The following is a 9,833-nucleotide window of genomic DNA, read 5'->3' as shown; positions in this document are numbered from 1 at the left end:
ATGTAGTTATTTCCCTTTTATATGTGAGATTTTTCTTCATATCCAATACACAACATAATGCACTTTCCTGCTGTTAATCAATATCAGTTCCTTTAGAAACAGTTTATCACAGTGAAATAATTGCAAATAAGCGTATTTTCCCTTTATCTTTATCGTAAAACTTTGCAGCTCAGTGAACTGTTATCTGTCTTAGTGAAGAATAGTTTGTTTGCATCTTTCCATAATCTTCTTAAAACAAGAAAATGAGTTTGCTAATGTAAGAGCTGAGCCTGCTATGTATTCACCTAATGCTGTGCTTAATACGTAATCTTTTCCTCATTAATTGTTCAGCAAACATATGGTGGTATCCAGATGAGGTCAAATGTAAGTAGATCTCCTTATCAATTCTATGGAGAATAACTTTAACACTTGGAACTTTTCCTTTGAGAAAAACATTGACATTTAGTCTCACACACAAATGAAGTTCATAAATCCTTCACTTCTAGATTGAACTGTCATCTGGCATGACTTAAATCAGTCTAAACGATGTCCATTAAAGTCATTTTTATGGTCAGTGAACTTGATCTGATGGGTTTTCCCAAGGATCTACCATAACTTTATATCAATAGTCTTAAAAAGTTTTATCTTGTCTCATAGCTCTTTCTTTTTGCTTTTATAGGCACCTCATAGACTAACATAAGAACTCCTTGCTCACTTTTTGCACACTGTTTTCCATCTGACTTTGGTCTCTTATGACAAGGTCCGTTAATAGAATTATGTTAATGGTGTGAATGGGTAAGAATGCCAAGTTAGAAAGGATAACTGAATTTTTATTTTATTTCCCTTTCTCCACAGTTACCAAGAATTTAGTCTTTATTGCATCTGTGTCCCATCCATTTGATTGATGTGTCTTTTATTATATCTTCATATAATAAAACTGCCCATAAGTTGTGGAGCAAATCTCAAATATTAAGTGGTAGTATTACTTCATATGAGTATGTAGATGAGAGGAGGGGGAAGAAAAGATACATTTAGAGTAATAATTTGTTTTATTACAGGTCCTGCAACTTAAATTTTTTCAAAGCACTAAACTCTCATCAATCAAAATGGCCACATGGTGGAAATGGAGGGTATAGTCTTTAAAAATTAAATATAATAAATTAAAAATAATAAAACAATGAACCGTAATACTATTATTAAACTCATAGAGAATATGTTTCTATTATAGGTTTTAGGATAATCATGAGCAACAAAAAAGTGGTGTAGATTTGTACAGCAGTTTTCAGAATATTTCGTCTCAGGATGTATTTGAACTCTTACAAGATTTAGAGAAACTAAAAGAAATTATGTTTATGTATATGCACACTATTGTTATTAATAGCACTAGAAATTAAAACAGAAATGTTTAAAATATTTACATATTAACTTATTTAATAACTAGAGACCTGGTGCACAAATTCGTGCATGGGTGGGGTCCGTCTGGGTGCCCTGCAGGGATTGGGTCGAAACCTGCAGTCCAACACTGCCTGCATCTCCTACCTGCCACTCTCGCTCATCCCGGCCCCACTGTGCCTGCCGCGGGCTCACGCCCAATCAGTCACTATCGGGAGAGGCTTGTGCTGCCACAGCAGCACTTGCCAGCCATGAGTCCTGCATCTGGCACCCTCCCAAGGGGAGTGGCCTATGGGATCAGGCCGAAACCAGCTCTCCAACATCCCCTGAGGGGTTCCAAATTGCGAGAGGGCGTAGGCCAGGCTGAGGGACCCCATCGGTGCATGATTGGGCCGAGGAGGGACTGCAGGAGGGCTCCAGGGCATGTCTGGCCCATCTCCCTCAGTCCTGATCAGCCAGACCCCAGCAGCAAGCTAACCTACTGGTTGGAGCATCTGCCCCCTGGTGGTTAATACACATCATAGTGACTAATCAACCAGTTGACTGTCTGCTCCCTGGTGGTCAGTGCATGTCATAGCGAGCAGTTGAACAGCTTTAGCATATCATTAGCATTTTATGCTTTGATTGGTTGTTTGGTTCTGCCATTTGGTCTATTTGCATGTTACTCTTTTATTATATAGGATAAAACAGTAAATCTATCACATGGTAACATAACACATCCTACATAATAAAGAGGTAATATGCAAATTGACCATCAAACCCTCGCACAAGATGGCTTCCCCATGTGGTCACAAGATGGCCACGCCCATGTCATCACAAGATGGCCTCCACAAGGTGGCTGGCAGGGGAGGGCAGTTAGGGGAGGGAGGGCAGTTGGAGGGGACCAGGCCTGCATGGGAGGGCAGTTAGGGGTGACCAGGCTGGCAGGGGAGGGCAGTTGTTGACTTCATATACCTATATGTAAACCACTCATATATATGTGTAAGAAAATATGTTGATCAGTGTATGAAATAATATACAACATACTCAGCTCTGTAGTCCACTTCAATTCAGTGAGAGGTTGTACTGGGGACTGTGTGCTCTTTGGGGCTGCTTCTGCATAGTGGTTTCTTAGGGAGGCTTTAGGTGTTACAGGATTCTGCTGGGGGAAAATGACCGTATAAACAAACCATTCTTTGAGCTATTCTTTTCAACAACAGCCTAAGTGGAAAAGGTTTCTCTTTCCCATATGAGCTATCAGATGGCCCTTTTATTACCTTTTAACTTAAAAAGGAAGCCAGTGGTTTTTAACTGGATTTATCTTCTATTAAATTGACCAAATCAATGAGCCTGTATAAGACTCTGTAGGATTCCCAGGACATCAGATGGTTATGGTTAAGGTCTTGAAGTCTATTGTCATATAAAGCAAAGGAATAAAATTGCATTGCTAGAAATGACTCACAAAGAGAATAAATCAAATGCAGAGCACTGATATTTGGCCATCATTACTCAGCCTCCTTGCTAACAAGCAATTGAGAGTTGTATCAATTCTATGGTTAAGCCTACATATTGTGTTATGATTTAATTTAAGTAAAATAGAAATGAAAATGATTGGAAAATTGTGTTTATTGAGAAACAGTTTTATAGTAAAAATTTTAATGGTCAATAGGCATATATAGCATGTGCAGAGTGTGGCATTGGTTATCTTCGGCAACAAAGAAAACATTAATATATGGTTCATGACTTTACTAACATAGTCTCATCAGGATCAACTAGAAAACATGATTTGAGCAATTATTACTTAATAAAACAGAAAACTGAAAAGGTCTTCATTATTCTCTATCAAAGGAAGCAACAGTGTGTCCTGGAGGTCTGACTGCCTTACAAGTAACATGTCAAGCAATTTATTTAACCCCTTTCAGCAGAAAGTTTCTGCTTTAAATAAGAATGATGTCATACTTCATATTAGTTATTTGAAGATGTAAAAGAAAATCTCCTAGCCAGAACATAACCCTTAGTAGACATACACAAGTGCTATTTTTCTTCCTGCTTTTTACCACCATATGAGAGGCATCGTTTGAAGGGGAAAAAAGGCAATAAACTTGAAATCAGAATGTCTGCCCTGCAGTCCCTGTTTGGCTATATTTGCTGTCTATGTTCTTGGGCAATCAATAGACACTCTTTATTCTTCAGTTTCTGTTGAATAGACTTCATGACCACTGCTCTTACCAGCACTTATGTTTGATTTTAAAAAGCCTAAAACACCATCCAGATATGCTATTATTACTAAATGGAGAGTTGAAGAGGGAAAACAAGATATTTCAATGCCAAAAGAAACAAAAGCAACCTGTATTTTAGTCTAAATGATCCAGACTCACTGCCCATGTTGATTGCACTTACCAGGAATGAAATGTTCTGTACTTCCACTTCACATTGCTGGCGTGAGAGCAGCCATCCAGGTTGAATGTGAAGAAAGAGCACAAGGCGTGAGAATACAGCAGAATCTTTTGGAGTATACAAATATATGTGTTTGCATGTGCAAGCTCTGAATGGGGTTCCTATTCTTTTGTGAAGTTGTTTGTTAGATTTATCTAAGAGGGATCATAACAGTGAGCATTTGCCGTGCATTAGAGTTATATGCCTTTGTTTTTACTCACATGAAAGATCTCTGGATTATGAATTTCATTATTTCAGATCCTAGCAATTATATATTTAGAATACCTAAGAAGAGTTTTGTTTTTAAAGCTATTGAATAGGAAATGTCTACTGTTTATTCTACCCCCCACCCCAGACAGGTGCCACACAAAAGATACAGGGGATTTAGATACTTTCAATAATGTAAACTTTAGGTAAGGAGTATGATGATATTATATAAAACATCAAATTACTTCCAATCTGAGAGCAAGTTGAATGACATAATGCATCATCAGTTTTGATTGATTACCATTCCTTGTCTCTGACTCTTCCCTCTCATTGATTCCTTTGTTTAATTAAAAACTCCATTGTGGATGCTTTAGGAAACACAAGGATGAATGATGACATGTGATCTCTGCTATTAAGAACTTAAGAATGGAATCAGGGAAACAAATATGTAGCCACCAAAAAAGCACTCTGAATAAAGAAGTAGTGTGCACTCTCAAAGGTACACAGATACCATAGATTTTCAGAAAAGAGATGGAGATAGCAGGTTTTTAAGCACAGAAGAAAAACTTTCAGAGAAAGGTGATATTTAAGCTCTCCCTTGAAGGATGGCTGACTATTGACAGGAGAGAAATACCTTTAACATATGGATCATCAGATAAAAGCAACTCTGATGTGTAGAACTCAAGAAGAGGAGTAAACCAGGTTAAAGAAATGTTATCCTGATTTCTTTTCCAATCCTTGACCATGGAGAGGCATGTAATACAGGGTGAAGCATACTTTATGGTACCTATTCCATTATAAACTGGAGATTGAAAACATCAATAAAAAATTATAAGACTAGCCCTAATTGGTTTGGCTCAATGGATGGAGCATCTGCCTTTGGACTCAGGGGTCCCAGGTTCGATTCTGGTCAAGGGCATGTACCTTGGTTGCGGGCACATCCCCAGTAGGGAGTGTGCAGGAGGCAGCTGATCCATGTTTCTCTCTCATCGATGTTTCTAACTCACTATCCCTCTCCCTTCCTCTCTGTAAAAAATCAATAAAATAGCCCTAGCCAGCTTGGCTCAGTGGATAGAACGTCGGCCTGTGGACTGAAGGGTCCCAGGTTTGATTCCGGCCAAGGGCACATGCCTGGGTTGCGGGCTCAATCCCCAGTGGGGGTGTGCAGGAGGCAGCCGATCAATGATTCTCTCTCATCATTGATGTTTCTATCTCTCTCTCCTTCTCCCTTCCTCTCTGAAACCAATAAAGAAATATATTTTTTTAAAAAATCAATAAAATATATATTTAAAAAATTGTAAAGCTATGTTTTAACAGTTCTGATTTGGAGTGGATGTTGAGTTACTTCAGTCTTGCACAGCAAATGCACTTAGGACCAGGAGTCCTGTCTCTTTCATGGCACTTCCATATTACTAGGAATTGTGACCCTGTCTGTGAGGTTTTCAAGTATCCTGAGATGTTTAAAACCAAAATCCTTATACAGTATAAGACACTCTGAAAGAAAGCAAATTTTTGGAACTTAAATGAGGGCGGTTCCTGTTGGATGATTAAAAATAATGTGTGGTGAAGGCCTAGAAAGGGGTAGGGGTGGGGTGGAGGGGGTCAATGAGGGGAGGGAAAGGGGACATCTGTAATACTTTCAACAATAAAGATAAATTTAAAAAAAAAACAGTTCACAAATAAATTTTATTTTTTTTAAATATATTTTATTGATTTTTTAAAGAGAGGAAAGGAGAGGGATAGAGAGTTAGAAACATCGATGAGAGAGAAATATCGATCGGCTGCTTCCTGCACACCCCCTACTGGGGATGTGCCCGCAACCAAGGTACATGCCCTTGACCGGAATCGAACCTGGGACCTTTCAGTCCGCAGGCCGACGCTCCATCCACTGAGCCAAACCGGTTACGGCAATAAAGATAAATTAAAAAAAAAACAGTTCACAACAGAAATATTTGGTACTCAGCCCATTTATCCTAGGCATTACACAACATGGACCATTTTTAATAACTCTTTTCATTGTGATGATTTCCTCCACAACAGAAATATTTGCTACTCAGCCCATTTATCCTAGGAATTACACAACATGGACCATTTTTAATAACTCTTTTCATTGTGATGATTTCCTCCCGCTCAAGCAGCAGAGATGTACAAACCATTTGGTCTAGAAATATGATATGTCAAGATGAAAACATATGAAAGAAAAATTAAAATACAATAACTTAAAAAAATAAATAAAAATAGTATGCCGACTACTCTTAAAGGGAGGATGTCACTGGATTATATCCAAGACAGCCAACATGGCCCCTAGACTTCGGAGATGCAAAGTGGAGAGCAGCATGAATAAGCTGGCCTCTGACATGGCTCTGGAGCAGGTCCCAAGAGTGAGTGCTCCAGTGAGTGGGGAGTAGATGATCGCTACCCTACTCTGCCTCATCCCAGTATATTCAGCCATCTAATGCAGACAGACCTACAGGATGTCTCCCCTACCATGCCCGCATTCCTATCAGCCTAGTCATGGCTGGGAAGAACTTGACGCTGGTAAAGCCTCAAGCCTTTCCATGCCTTCAAGTTGACTGAGGATTATTCCTTCAAATCTCAAAAGCTTTTGTGTGTTTTACAAAAGTCAGGGCATATTCTGCTACCTACACAAAGGCCCCAGATAGCAAGGGAAGGCAGGAAAAGAAGGGTTAGAAATTATACAACAAACCAATACAAAACTGAGAGGGGATGGAGACCAAGATGGCTCCTGATTTTCCTCCTCCCATGGACCCACTGAAAATATAGCTATACCCAGAGCAAGTCTCTCTGAGAAAAATCCAGCAACTCATTGAGTGAGTCCTACAAATTGGACAACTGAGAAAACCCCCACCTCAAAATGGGTGTTCTCACCATCAACCTCACTCTAAGTGTATAGCAAGTCTCTCTGAGAAAAATCCAGCAACTCATTGAGTCCTACAAATTGGACAACTGAGAAAACTCCCACATCAAAATGGGGGTTCTCACCATCAACCTCACTCTAAGTGTATCGTGCCATACAATCCGGAGGGAGCCCCCCACTCCCAGCCTATCCCTGAGGAGCAGAGTTTGGACCACACCTCTAATGCCCTGACTTTCAGTAAAGGAGAGGCAAATAGCAGGCCCTCTAGAGCTGTGACTGAGGCGCCGAATGTACTGATTCAAAGACAGGCGAGTATTAAAATGGTGGGGGATTTATTTTTGAATTCCAATATACTAACTTCAACATTCTTTAATTAAATTGACATAAACTGAAGTTATATGAAAGTACATTCAACTTTAGCCTGGCTGGAGTGGCTCAATAGTTGAGCATTGACCTATGAACCAGGAGGTCAGGGTTCGACTCCGGGTCAGGGCATATGCACGGGTCGTGGGTTAGATCCCTAGTAGGGGAACTACAGGAGGCAGCCAATCAATGATTCTCTCTCACCATTGATGTTTCTATCGATCTCCCTCTTCTGTCCTCTCTGAAATCAATACAAATATATTAAAAACAAAAACAACAACAAAAATAAAACTTTAGGGATCAGAAGGATTTACCCACTGGAAATGATGAGTGACTAAGTTGTATCTAATGAAGTAGAAGGATGGATTAATTGTGAATAAGCATTGATATTATTTCTTGCTTGCATCTTCTCATAAGCATCAAACCTCAAACGGAACAGTTTTTTCTTAGAATTTCAGTTTTCGCCATTTTAAATAAGAACATGTTAGTATGGATGTGATCTACATTTGTACTTATAAAGTTAGTAAAATTTTATACAATTTTAGAATTATGATATTAATATTAAACAGTATAAGATTTAAGTTGTGTTAGTTTTGTACCCGAAAATTCAGCTCTGATTCTAATCTAATATATATCTTACTCATTATATGTAGAATCTTTCTTTTCTTTTTTTTCATTATTTTTATTAATTTCAGAGAGGAAGAGAGAGAGATATAGAAACATCAATGATGAAAGAGAATCATTGATTGACTGCCTCCTGCACGCCCCCTACTGGGGATCGAGCCCACAACCCTGGGCATGTGCCCTTGACCAGAATCAAACCTGGGACCCTTTGGTATGCAGGCCAATGCTCTATCCACTGACCCAAACCAGCTGGGGCTAGAATCTTTATTTTCTGTTGTAATACTTTAAGAAGCTTCTTTAAATATCCTAGAAATTAGGTCCCACATAAGTCAAAGGAAGCAAGTGTTAGTATGTAAAAGGTCTATAAAAACTAGTTAGAACATGAACTAAGAATTTTTATGTTGACTGTGGTTTCACACTTTCAAAACATTGAAAGTCTGGCTATTGTTACATACCAAGTATCTTTTTCTACATATCTTTTTTGATAGTCATTTACCAGCACTATAGATTTGATGACTCACTTTTCTTTTCCTATATCTGAAGGTTACTAAGAGAGCAAATTATGTGATTTAATGCAGTTGCATTTGTGAGAGAAATAAATCAGAAAGCATGGCAGTGATAGCCACTTTGACCTTGAACAGGAGGCCAATTTTCACAGGTCAGGTTATTTATTATTAGAAAACTCACTGTTATATAATCTAATTTTTCTGCAGTTTTGATGTATATAACGCAGTGCCCCTAAGTGCACTTTCTTTCCTTAGTACAGCAGGGGAATTGGGTGCTGAAATGATTGTCTGCTATGTTTTATTTAAGCAAGCGACAAAATCAATCAAGGAGGGTCAACGCAAACCACAAAGAGGAGAGAATTAATGCATTATTTAGAAAAAAACCAATATACAGAGCATGTATCATAGAAATGTACATTTGAAACAAATGATCTTATTAAACAATGTAACCACAGTGAGTTTAATAAAATTTGAAAAAAAATAAAAATCAGGTTTAAAAATGGGGGGAAAAAAAGGAAAAAGAAGTTGCCCTATGTCAAGTCCATGCCACAAGTGTGAATATCATGAGTGGTAGCTTGAATCCTTCTTGTTTGCCCTCTTCTTTTCATTTAGGTTATTTTTCATTACAGAGATTTCCAGAGGGTTTATTTTTCTCTCTACCGATTTTTTTTAAAGAACCACAAAGGCAGCTTCTAATTCATATTGATTTTAGGAAAAGGGTATCGCGGTTCATTCACAGAATAAAAATCAAGTCTACGTGTATTAGCTGTACATGGTCTGAAAAAAAAAGGTTTTTATGAGGTTTCCTCTTACTATTTTAGCTTTTTAGAAAGTTTATTCCATCGTATAGTAATATATAGGACAATCTGGAGATTATTTTATTTTCAAATTATTTTATTTTAAAAATTCTTACTTATATGTGGTGCATTGCTATATCCATAGAGCTTTATAATGAAAGTTTACCTGTAGCATATTACAGTGTCCCAAACTGCACCTGTTTTATTTTCCTAACAACTCAATCCATAGTTTGTACTCCAGTGATGGCGAACCTTTTGAGCTCGGTGTGTCGGCATTTTAAAAAACCCTAACTTAACTCTGGTGCTGTGTCACATATAGAAATTTTTTGATATTTGCAACCATAGTAAAACAAAGACTTATATTTTTGATATTTATTTTATACTAGAGGCCCGGTGCACAAAAATTTGTGCACTTGGGAGGGGAGGGGGGACCCCCAGCCCGGCCTGTGCCCTCTCGCAGTCTGGGACCCCTCGGGAGAAAACGACCTGCTGGCTTAGGCCTGCTCCTGGGTGGCAGAGGGCAGGCCCAATCCCTAGGTGCAGTCCCTGGTGGGGCACAGAGCAGGGCCGATTGGGGAGTTGGGGCGCCGCCCCCTGTCATGCACAGAGCAGGGCAGATCGGGAGGTTGCGATGCCACCCTCAGTCACGCTCAGGGTAGGGCCGATTGGGGG

The sequence above is a fragment of the Myotis brandtii genome, unplaced genomic scaffold (genome assembly GCF_000412655.1).
Source record: "Myotis brandtii unplaced genomic scaffold, ASM41265v1 scaffold14, whole genome shotgun sequence".
Classification (NCBI taxonomy): Eukaryota; Metazoa; Chordata; class Mammalia; order Chiroptera; family Vespertilionidae; genus Myotis; species Myotis brandtii.
This window is presented reverse-complemented; position numbering follows the sequence as displayed.